At 38.2% G+C, this 12,610-nt stretch overlaps 1 protein-coding gene across 3 annotated transcripts in view; it reads right to left on the reverse strand.

Annotated features, from left to right (window-relative positions):
• LOC102122322 (membrane-spanning 4-domains subfamily A member 4A) overlaps positions 1-12,610 on the reverse strand; it is a 124,984-nt gene that overhangs the window by 22,617 nt on the left and 89,757 nt on the right. Inside the window, exon 1 of one of the 3 annotated variants that reach the window (XM_005577721.5) lies at positions 4,555-4,687. The exons of the other annotated variants lie outside the window; for them this stretch is intronic. The gene's annotated coding sequence lies outside the window, so the exon portion shown is untranslated. Of the gene's footprint in view, positions 1-4,554; positions 4,688-12,610 lie in introns of those variants that run through there. 3 annotated transcript variants of the gene reach the window in all.

The following is a 12,610-nucleotide window of genomic DNA, read 5'->3' on the forward strand; positions in this document are numbered from 1 at the left end:
TGGTAAATTGTCAATTTGTGGGCTTTATTAGAATGACTTTAAATTAAGCCCAGAGGGGGACAATTCTCCGATGTTTAACAAAATTTGAGAGTACAAATTAGATTTAAGACCAAAAATAAGGCCTGCTATTTTATTTTACCCCTTTGCTCCATATCTAAATTTTGTGTTCTGCTCAGAGGATGCTAAAGTGTGCATATAGGTCTGAATGTACCTACTCCATAGCATGCAAATGTAACCCACCTCATAAACTCCATTCTCATTCGAACAGACTGCAAGGGGAAGAGGAGAGCCTCTTGGCCCACCTCTGCATAGTCTTGTATCTAACTTATTCCATGAGAGCCAAAAAAAGAGTACAATCCTGACTCTTCTGAGCAATCTTTGAGACAAACTGCAAAAGAGAGGAAGTGTCAACATCTGACAACACAGTACCATGAATAACATGCTCTCTCCAGTTATATAGACCCCTTTTATCTGCTTTTCCACTTGCCCCAAGACAGGAGCAGGTTGGAGCAGGGTCATGACAGGAATAAAGTCCCTGTCTAGCATGCCTTTGAGTGGCAGGAAGTGTTAAAGGAAGTTTATGTTTTATACTTCAAGCCAGAAATGAGTAAGTGATAGTAGGAATATCAGTAATAACAGTTAATATGTACTTAGCATTTATTAAGTGACATGCACTGGTTTAAATGTTTTATATGTGTTATTTCATCATTAAATTCCCCTGAGAGATATACTCTATTATTCACAGGGCAGAATTATAAAAACACAAGATTAAGTAACTTGAGTAAACAGTGGCAGGGCCAAAATTTAAATCCAGGTGCTGTAATTCCAGAACTCTTTTGCTTAAGGGGATCCACTACACTAGTCTGGCGAATAGAAGATCTCTTTTGTTTGCACAAAAACTTGTACAATTAATTTTCTTAGCAGCATTATCTATAATAGCTAAAAGGAGGAAACCACCCAATTTGGAATAAGTTAGGTACAAGACTATGTAGAGGTGGGCCAAGAGGCCCTCCTCTTCCTCTTGCAGTCTCTGTTCCAATGATAATGGAATTTGGGAGGTGGGTTACATATATATGCTATGGAGTAGGTATATTCAGACCTATATATACACTTTAGCGCTCCCTGGACGGAACACAAAATTTAGATTTGGAGCATATGGGCTAAAATAAAATAGGTCTTGTTTTGGGTCTTACATTTAATCCACATCCTTAGATTTTTGTTACACTTAGGGGAATTGTCCTTCTCTGGGCTTAATTTAAAGTCATTCTAATAAAGCCCAGAAATTGACAATTTACCTACTTGTTCCAGAACGGAGAAGAGGTAACTTTTATTTCAAACCTTAGAAGACTTAAATAGAAGACATCCAGTCTTCCTCAAAATTTCTCTTTCAAAAAAGTAAGGTGGCACAAGGAACAGTACGTGGAGATTATTTCAGAGCCCTGCAAGTAGTCCCTAATCAAGAGTGGCAAGAGCTAAAGGGAACAGGAACCCTAATGCTATGGGACTGCAAGTGTCCTTTCTTGGTGGAAGGCCCAGCAATTAACTACACTATCCATGTTAAAAATCTGGAAGTTTAAAGTCAGGCATTGTGACTCACTCCTGTAATCCCAGCACTATGGGAGGCCAAGGTGGGAGGATTGTTGGAGCCCAGGAGTTTGAGATCAGACTGGGGAACATGGTGAAACCCCATCTCTACACAAAATACAAAAATTAGCTGGGTGTGGTGGTGGGCGCCTGTAATCCCAGCTACTCAGGAGGCTGAGGTCGAGGCTGGAGTAAGCCACAATGGTGCCAGTGTACTCCAGCCTGGGCAACACAGTGAGACCCTGTCTCAAAAATATCTGGTAGTTTGTCATTAGTTCTTCTGCTGCCTACCCTCTATGTTCAATCAATCTCATCTTAATCCTACACAACCATTTTTCAACTCTGTGTATTTCTCTCATCTTCTCAAGGCAAACCATTATCCTATTTTCATCAGAAGTATTCGTCATAGCCTCTGACTGTTCCCTGTGTCCATTTGTGGCTTTGGATATTCAGTCCACCCCTGATGTTGTAGCCAGAATGATCAAATATAAAATCAATTGAGTCACCCTCCCCTTTAAAAGCCTTCTTTTACATTTCACCACCCTTAGCATAGAGTTAAAATTTTTAATGTTGATAACAAAACCTCTGCTACTTCAGCACAAATCTATTGTTGTAGTCTTACCTCAAATCTCTCTCCTTTTAATTTTTAAAGCCCCAAATATATTTGTCTTACTTAAGTTGTTCCAAAGAAGTGATTTCATTCTTATATTGAGACGTTTGCATATTTTGAACCCATTTGCAGGAATGTTCCATCCCTCCTGTGACCACCTTGTAAGAACAAAAACAAACGCACCACATCATCTAATCTTCTCACACACAAACAGCATTGCATAGTTTCTATCTTCTTTCAGACACTGTTCCCCCACTTCTCCACCATTGCCCACACGTGGATCACTCAACCTATGATGGTAACCAAGGGTCTAAGAAATCTGTGTTATGTTACTTCTACATTGCAAAAGTCAAAGTTATTTGGAAAGTGACTAAAGATGATTCTTCTTAGTCCATCGAAATGTGTACTTTATTCTTCTTTAATGTAAAAGAACCTCTGCCTCAATCTCTCAGGCACACACACCTTCAGACTGAGAATTTAGGACATGTTGGGTCTGTCTTATCAAACACACTGGTGGTTCTCTCTCTGTGTTTAGTGCCTCTCTGTCAAGACTGTAAGCTTCCTCCAGGGCAGAGCCATTATATCAAAGCAAAGCTTATAACTGACTCTTCTGCTTTCCCATAATTCTTTGATAACATAGGTCAGGTTCTGGTCCTTCAAGGCTGGTGCTTTGTCATTCTAAGGAACTCTGGCCATAAGTTCATATAACTGCCTCCTGTTTTTCCACCACAGAAATCCTTGTGTTAATTATCTACAGCACATAAAGTCCCCAAGGACAAAAATATTTTACCATCCAGGGCTTGACTTCTCTCTATTCAATTTTTTTAAAACTGCTGAGAATGTTGGATACATATGAGGGACATTTATTCTGGGTTGGAGAAGAATTGAAACCTTGGTTTTGTACCATCACCTATATGCATCAGGCTCTTGACAACTACAATGTCTTCCCCACCCCCCGGATAAAGAGGTGAGGGAGGCTGGGCGCAGTGGCTCACGCCTGTAATCCCAGCACTTTGGGAGGCCGAGGCGGGCGGATCACAAGGTCAGGAGATCGAGACCACGGTGAAACCCCGTCTCTACTAAAAATACAAAAAATTAGCCGGGTGCGGTTGTGGGCGCCTGTAGTCCCAGCTACTCGGGAGGCTGAGGCAGGAGAATGGCGTGAACCCGGGAGGCGGAGCTTGCAGTGAGCCGAGATCGCGCCACTGCACTCCAGCATGGGCGACAGAGCGAGACTCCGTCTCAACAACAACAACAACAACAACAACAACAACAACAAAAAGAGGTGAGGGAACCTAGACCACCCTTCCCTCTTTGATTGGCCCCAGTCTCTTTGTGGATCAGCAGCACCACCAGTCTCTTGTTTCCTCATTTTTATGTTACCATCCCCCCCGCCCCATCCCACCCCCTGCCACAATCACAAGGAGAGAGCATGAGGAGAGTGGTACACATGGTCATCCCCTTTTTCTTGGCAAAGTTATCAAATAGACTAGAAACCCAAAATGAGGCCTGAATCTGGATAGTTTTTAGGAGGATGATGGGGATGCAGAAATTGTGGCATGGGAAGTGAAAAGGCCTGGACTAGGAACCAAGAATTCTTTTTTGTTTGTTTGTTTGTTTGCTCCCAGCCCTTTTATTAACTTGTGTGATTCTGGGTACATTATTTCCCTTTTCTGGGTTTCACTTACTTCATCTGGGAAAAGATTACAATGGCCACGACTACTTACAAGCTTCTTTCTTATCCTAAGAATGCTAAAAGTCTACAAGGCGTTTTTCATTAGTAGATTTTATCATGAGCAGCCTCAGTTTACTGCCTGGGTGCGCCATGAATAGTGCCAAAGACCACTGGAGAACTAGGTCAGGTTACAGCCCATCTAAATGTACAAGGCTGGGGACCCTGCCTGTGCCCTAGTCCATGTACACCAAATTCTGCATGCGATACATCTGTTCTTAAATCCTGAATTATAAAAATAACCAGTCAGACACAGAGAATAAAGACCATGGAGGAAGGGCATTAACAGTAGATGAGGTAACTAGTCAAAAGTATAAAATGTTGCTTTCAGTGTTTTGGAATCCTGAGGACTTAGGGGACAAAAGTAACTAAACAACCTTATGCAGCCTCCAATGTCAGCCTTGAGGAGGCTTTTCTAACTCCCATCAACTGTAGCAAAGACGGTTCTCATCCCCTCACCAAATGCACATTTAAAGGTGCACGCAACCCACCCCAACCCTGACTACCAGCTTGTGTCATGGGAAGTGGCCTCATTTTTTTTTCTCATTCCACTCCCAGAAATCCTAAACCCGGGAAGTGAACCAAACCATCAGCCCGAAAGCCTAGGAAGGCAAGTCCCTGGGCCTACCTTTCTTTGGGCCTGCAGTGTCTGCGGTAGGTCTGATGTGTGCAGGGCTCTGGGCAAGTTCCTCAAAGTTCTTTGGTCCAGACCCAGTCAGCTTCCCCCACTCCACACCTCACTCAGTTTAAATCTGCATTCCTCTTCTAGTAGATGTTTGGAAACTTAAAGGCTGTGCTGAGAATTTCTGAGACCCACAACTAGTTCCTCTTTTATATCGGAAGCATAACTGATTTTGTGTTCTCAGTATGGGTGCGGATGTCTATTCTGAATTTTGCTGAAAAAGCAGCGGCTGCCTGATACAGTCTTTCCTATGAAAATAATGCTACTAATTACTGTGGGTATCAGTGGTAGAGGATTTACTGTATGCAAGACCCTCTTCAAAGGTCATTATATACACAAGCTAAGTAAATGGTATTTTGTAAATACCCCCTTTCACCGTGTCACACATTTCCATAGTGCTCGTGTCTTCCTGGAGAGCTACTATTACTATTTTATTAGGTTGGTGCAAAAGTAATTGCGGTTTTTGCCATTATTTTATGGCCAAAATCACAATTACTTTTGCACCGACCTTAATATACACAACTTAAATGTTTTATTTACATGAAATTCCACCTTTAGAGATTCATCATGAGTGGCCATAAAATGGCAACAAGTTGGTTGTACGGCAATAAAACAGCGCCTTTCTAAGTGAAGGAAGCAGCTGGTATCATAGAACAAGCTGGCCTTTGACTAAGATAAAACCAATGGCAATCATTTCTTGCATGACCTTGTTAATCTCCTGAACTTATGATTCATTTATAAAATAAAATAATGTTTACTTTACATGGAGGAGGAAAGCAAAGTGGCGTGCAGTTTCATTCATTCAGCATTTTCTTTAGAAAAACTATTATAAGCCAAGCAGTGTGCCCTGTGCTTCTGATAAAATGGTAAAAAATAATTTTCACTCAAAGAGTTTTATAGACTACTTGGAAAAACAGACCAGTAAATAAATCACTACAATCCATTACAATCAGTTATCTGCAAGGTAAAGTGACAATATAGATGAGCAAATAAATCGTTATAAGCCATTATAATCAGTGATCTGCAAGGTAAAGTTGGGTATCCTAAGAGAGCTCATAGAAGGATCAATGAACCCAACATTGGGTTGGCAGAGGAGACTTCCTAGATAAAGGGACATCTAATTGGAAACAAGACAAAAGACACACAAATGGAAGGAGAATGAAGGAAGGTAACATTATTATTTCCATTTTTCAGAAGAAACTGAAACTCTGTCAGAGTTTCAGAGATACTCCTATAGCTGGTATAGATGAGATTGAAATCTGGTTTTGCCTAATTCCAAAAACTATGTGGTCTATAATCTGAAATTATAATTCTCAAAATTAAAATAGATTATATTTCAGAAATATTGTCCTGGTTTCAAACAACAGGGAAAAATAATAATAAAATTAGAGAGTTAGGCTCAAGGTAGAGGCAGTTCTCTAGGGAAGGGATGATGGTTACCTGAACTACCTGTGATGCTAGTGAAGTTGGAGAGAATGAATGGATTTGAAAGCTGTTTAGGAACAAGAAATGATAGTACTTGTTGGTATAATGAATATGTAAATCAGGAGGAAAAAAAAAAAGGATGACACTCAGATTCTGGGTTAGGAAACTGAATGAGAGATAGAGCCATTCAGTAAGGCAATAGACATGAACCAGGACAGAACTGCAGGAACAAAGAGTAAAATTTTGAACGTATTTAATCAGAGTTGTGTAGGCATCTTCAAACAAAGTTGACAAGAATTGGATAACTGGCAGGAGCTAGGGAATGAGACCATGGCTGTAGAGGTAAACCCAACCATTCTTCATCCAGAGGGATGAGGTCACCCAGGCTTGTGTGTGGAGGCAGAAAATGTCAAACCCTATTTCTAGAGGATAGAAACAGTATATCAGAAATAAGAGTACCCAGAGAATTATGAAAAAGAGGGTAAGGAAGACAGCAGGCAAGCTCGGAAAGTGTGGCATTGCAGAAGACAAGGGTACAGAGTTTCACGACTTCCTAAGAGAGGTTGAAATTCTAGACTAAGGACAGGCATCAATCTCTCCTCCCACTCCATATGGTGTGAAATGAGACATTATCAGGTTATTATTAGTAGATAACAATTTCAAGAGAACAATAACATGAAATTCGACAGAGAAATATATATATATTTATTTATAATAAAATCACCCTACCTCAAAATAAGCATTTAACAAAACTAACTACTATGCAAATAAGAGCAAATCAGAAAGAGCTCAAGTTCAGTGTCAAAACTATAAGCAGCAGGGGAGGAGGTTGGAGCCCTGAGCAGTTATTAAGGTAATTGCTTTTTTAAATTATGATGGAAAACTGGGCCAACTGATCCTCTTTCCCTCACACAGGCATCACATAACAAGGTGTTTATTCCAAAAACAAAATATGAGAACTGTTTTATGAGCAAAATTATGGTTCTGCTCTAGATAAGTATACAGAATGTGAGTGCCAGCTCTGAGTAAAAAACAGGAAAAATGGCTAACAGGGTAAAACCCCACCTCTACTAAAAATACAAAAATTTAGCTGGGTGCGGTGGCGGGCACCTGTACTCCCAGCTACTCGGGAGGCTGAGGCAGGAGAATGGCATGAACCCAGGAGGTGGAGCTTGCAGCGAGCCGAGATCGCACCACTGCACTCCAGCCTGGGCAACAGAGCGAGACTCTGTGTCAAAAACAACAACAACAACAACAAAAACAAAAAAACCAGAAAAGAGACAAGAATCACATCTAACTTTCAATTAACAGGGTATAAAGAAAAAGAAAAAAGCAGAGAAGATTATGGAATTGATCACTAAATGAAAGTCTTGAGTTCACTCTATAGAGCTGGAATTCTGATGATGAAGACACAGAGGTCACCTTAGTCTGGAGAAGCCAGGGGCTTTCTCCCACCTCGATCATAGTCAATCTGTATTTATAACCTGGATCATAGTCAATCTGTATTCATAACCTGGATCATAGTCAATCGGTATTCATAACCTGGATCATAGTCAATCTGTACTTATAACCTGGATCATAGTCAATCTGTACTTATAACCTGGATCATAGTCAATCTGTATTTATAACCTGGATCATAGTCAATCTGTATTTATAACCTGGATCATAGTCAATCTGTATTTATAACCTGGATCATAGTCAATCTGTATTTATAACCTGGATCATAGTCAATCGGTATTTATAACCTGGATCATAGTCAATCGGTATTTATAACCTGGATCATAGTCAATCGGTATTTATAACCTGGATCATAGTCAATCTGTATTTATAACCTGGATCATAGTCAATCTGTATTTATAACCTGGATCATAGTCAATCTGTATTTATAACCTGGATCATAGTCAATCTGTATTTATAACCTGGATCATAGTCAATCTGTATTTATAACCTGGATCATAGTCAATCGGTATTTATAACCTGGATCATAGTCAATCGGTATTTATAACCTGGATCATAGTCAATCTGTATTTATAACCTGGATCATAGTCAATCTGTATTTATAACCTGGATCATAGTCAATCTGTATTTATAACCTGGATCATAGTCAATCTGTATTTATAACCTGGCTTCATCCCCACTCCTGTCTCACAGTTACCAGATGTAGGCTACGGTAAGCAGGACCTACACTGCCTGACATGAGAAGAGAAATTACTAAATGAAAGTGTAAATGGACACTGAATATTTAAGGAAACCAATATTGTAAAATAGAGAAACTAAATACAATAAACAAATCAACAAACAAAAAAATGTTTTCTATATTTTGGTCAATGGTTCTACATACCTTTATCTCCCCTTTATTGCATTATTTCTCCCTCCAATTAATTTAATAATTATAAAGTCTTTTACTATGTGTTTTCTTTTAATCTTAAAATTAAAGCATGTGCTTTTGATTTATTAAATTTAAATAAGAATTAGAACTTTCATTTCCTCCAGGAAAGCCAATAGTGTAATGGTAGATTTAATCCTAACTATGTGAATAAATATATTATATGTAATAAAGTATAAATATTACAGACAAAATCTTAAAAACTCAAAAGTGAAATACTTACTATTTAAAAGTGGTATATTTTAATGCATACAAAAAGTGTAAAATAAAAGGATGAGAAACAATATATCAAGCAAACCCTAAACCAAAAAACGTATCAAATCTGACCTTAGAGCAAAAAATGTTAGTGATGAACAAAAAGATTATTTCTTACTTATAAAAATAGTTCAATTTTCAGGAAGATATAATCATTTTAAGTGTGTATGTATCTAATATCAGACCTCCTAAACATATAAAGCAAAAATTCACATCCCACAGAGGATTAGGTGGTATTTTTAATACATATATTTAAGAAAGGACATATATCCGGAATATATAAAGAATCTTTGTATGCATTAAGTAAAAGAGACAGCTCCACAGAAAATTGTTCAAGAGACTTGTCCAGACACTTCACAAAAGAGAATATCCAAATGCCCAAAAGATATTTAAAAACATCTTTTGTTTAACCTTAATAGTAATCAAGAAAATGAAAATTAAAACCACAATTAGATACCACACTACATCTACCAGAATCAGAAAATGCTCTTTAATAAAAGCATCACAAATTCTGGACTCACTTCTCTGAGTTTATTTATTGTTTCATCTTTCTTTCCAACTTTTATTTTCAGTTCAGCAAGTACATATGCAGGTTTGTTATATGAGTAAATTGCATGTCCTGAAGGTTTGATGCACACATTTTTTATTACCCAGGTAATAAGCATAATATACAATAGGTAGTATTTTATCCTCACACTTTTTGCACCCTTCACCCTCAAGTAGGCCCCAGTGTCTATCGCTTTTTCCTTTGTGTCCATGTGTGACCATTGTATAGCTCCCACTTATAAGTGAGAACAAGTGGTATATTATTTTCTGTTTCTGTGTTAGTTCACTTAGGATAATGGCTTCCAGCTTCATCCATGTTGCTGCAAAGGATATGATCTCATTCTTTTTTATGGTTATGTGGCATTTCATGATGTATATGTACCACATTTTCTTTATCCAGCCCACTGTTGATGGGCATTTAGGTTGATTCCATGTATTTACTATTGTGAATAGTTCTGCAATGAGCATATGCATACACGCATCTCTATGGTAGAACAATTTATATTTTGGAGGGTTTATAGCTAGTGTTGGGATTGCTGGGTCTAATGGTAGTTCTGTTTTAAGTGTTTTGAAAAATTTTGAAACCACTTTTCACCATCTCTGAACTAATTTACATTCCCATCAGCAGTGTATAAGTGGTCCACTTTCTCTGCAAACCTGACCAGCATGTTATTTTTTGACTTTTTAGTAAGAGTCACTCTGACTGGTGTGAGATGGTATCTCATTGTGGACTTGCATTTCTCTAATGATTGGTGATGTTTAGCATTTGTTCATATGCTTGCTGGCTGCATGTATGTCTTCTTTTGAGCAATTACAACAAAAACAAAACTTTACAAATAGGCCCTCCTTAAACAAAAGGGCTGTTTTATAGCAAAAAGAAACTATCAACAGAGTAAACAGACAACCTAGAATGGGAGAAAATATATACAAGCTATTCATCCGACAAAAGTATAATATCCAGAATCTGTGAGAAATTTAAATAAATTAACAAGAATAAAGCAAACAACCCTGTTAAAAATGGGTGTAGGATATGTACTTCTTATTTTGAATCACCATAGGAAGGTGAATCACCCATGCCTATATAAATCCTCTGGCCTTGCTCTCCTTCTACTCTCCAGTTCCTGCCACTGGCCAAGCCCAACCAAATGCCAGAAGTCACATCTACTATTATCTCCTGTTTTCAAAGTGGGTTATATTGGTATTTCCCAAAGTGTTTCAGTTGAACCCTAGTTCTCTTAGATGCTTTGAGGAGCAAAAACAGAGTGAGAAGATCTCATGGACCATTAAGTTTAGGAGGCACTAGAAACGTAGCCTTCTGGTAGACCCCCATGCACACTAACATATTAAAAACTCTGAGATGTCCCAACAGAACATTTATGCTTGAAAGTGAGGAAAAAATAAGGATTGTCTAAGAAATAACAGGGCACAGAAGGCTACCTCGGAGCTTCTTTGATTGATTAAATGATTAAAAGATATAATCCAGCAAAATAAAATAAAGATCTAATGAAAAATTTCAAAGACTTGAAATAGTTTTGAGCAAATAAAGCAATAAGGATTTAAGTCTAAGTGAATACATAAGTGATAGTAATTAAGACTCAGAAAATAAGTAATTTTAATGTAAAATATAAAATAACAACTGGACCAAAAAAAACTACATGACTCTAGTATGAGAAAGAGGAGGACAAGTATAGGTATTCTAATATCCCACTTTCAATAGTGTAGGGGTGTTTCTCAAAAAAAAATGCCTGGGTATGTTTACAGAAAAAACTTTGAAAATATGCTGGCCAAGCAAAAATCACATATACTTGATATTCCATTCCTTGGCTATCTAGTTCATAAACCTATAACTCTCTATATCTTCTATCTTTCTGTCTATCTATCTATCTATCTATCTATCTATCTATCTATCATCTATCTATCCATCCATCCATCTACCACCTAATCTATCATTTTTAAAGTGTGTGTCTAGCATGTAACTACCTCACATACAAGCAAATATGCATTTGTCTCATGAGTGAAGATTCTAGAATCAGACAGAGCTGGGTTTGAATCCTATCCCTTACATGACCTGGAGCACCTTTGATCAGTTATGGATTTTTTTTGGGGGGGCGGGGATGGAGTCTCGCTCTGTCACCAGGCTGGAGTGCAGTGGTGTGATCTTGGCTCACTGCAACCTTGGCCTCCCAGGTTCAAGCAATTCTCCTGCCTCAGCCTCCCAAGTAGCTAGGATTACAGGCACACACCACCATGCCCAGCTAATTTTTGTATTTTTAGTAGAGACGGGGTTTCACCATGTTGGCCAGGGTGGTCTCGATCTCTTGACTTCGTGATCCACCTGCCTTGACCTCCCAAAGTGTTGGGATTACAGGCGTGAGCCACCGCTCCCGGTCCCTGAATCTCTTTGAGTTGACCTGGCTACAACACAGCAGCACACATAGGCAGAACTCCAGGGCTGAAAGACCTAACATCTCAACCAGTGTCTACTGCAACAAGGAAGAGTGAATGGTGCCTGAGCCTTTATCCTCCAAAATTTTAAATATTTCATTTCACCCCCTTCTTGCTTGCATAGTTTCTGAAAAGAAGCCTAATGTAATACTTATCCTTGTTCCTCTCTAGCTAAGTTTCCTTTTCTCCTTTGTTGCTTCTTGCAACATTTTGTCTTTGTCTTTGATTTTCTGCTTTTGAATTTGATATACCCATGTATAGATGTTTTATTATTTACTATGCATGGTATTCTCTGAACTTCCTGCATCTGTGATTTGGCTTGTTACTAATTTTGGAAGAATATCAGTCATTATTTAAACTTCAAATATTTCTTCTTTTCCTTTCTCTCTTGTCTTTTTCTGGTATTTCCATTATGTGTAATGTTATGCCTTTTGTAGTTGTCCTGAACTTTGGGGATATTCTGTTCTTTTTTTTTTTTCCATTTTTTTTCCCTTTGCTCTTCAGTTTGGGAAGTTTTTATTGACGTGTGTCCAAGCCCACTGACTCTTTCCTCTGACACGCCTAGTATATTGATGAAATTATCAAAGACATTTTTAAAACTTTTATTACTGTATTTTATATTTCTAGCATTACCCTTTCATTCTTTCCTAGAAATTCCTTCTCTCTGCTTATCAAATTCATTTATTCTTGCATGTTGTACACTTTTCCTGTTAGAGTCCTTATAATATTAATCATCGTTCTTTTAAATTTCTGATCGGATAATTCCAAAACCTCTGCCACATTTGAATCTTGTTCTGTTGCTTGTAATTACATTGTAATTTTTTGTTGATAGCTGTAAATATGCCTTTTATGTAAGGTATTATGTTTATCTCACTAGAAGTTAGGCTGCATTTATTGTTTGCTGTAGCTATTTGTGTCAAAGGCTGAAATTTCCTCTAATGTCCT

The sequence above is a fragment of the Macaca fascicularis genome, chromosome 14 (genome assembly GCF_037993035.2).
Source record: "Macaca fascicularis isolate 582-1 chromosome 14, T2T-MFA8v1.1".
Taxonomy (NCBI): domain Eukaryota; kingdom Metazoa; phylum Chordata; class Mammalia; order Primates; family Cercopithecidae; genus Macaca; species Macaca fascicularis.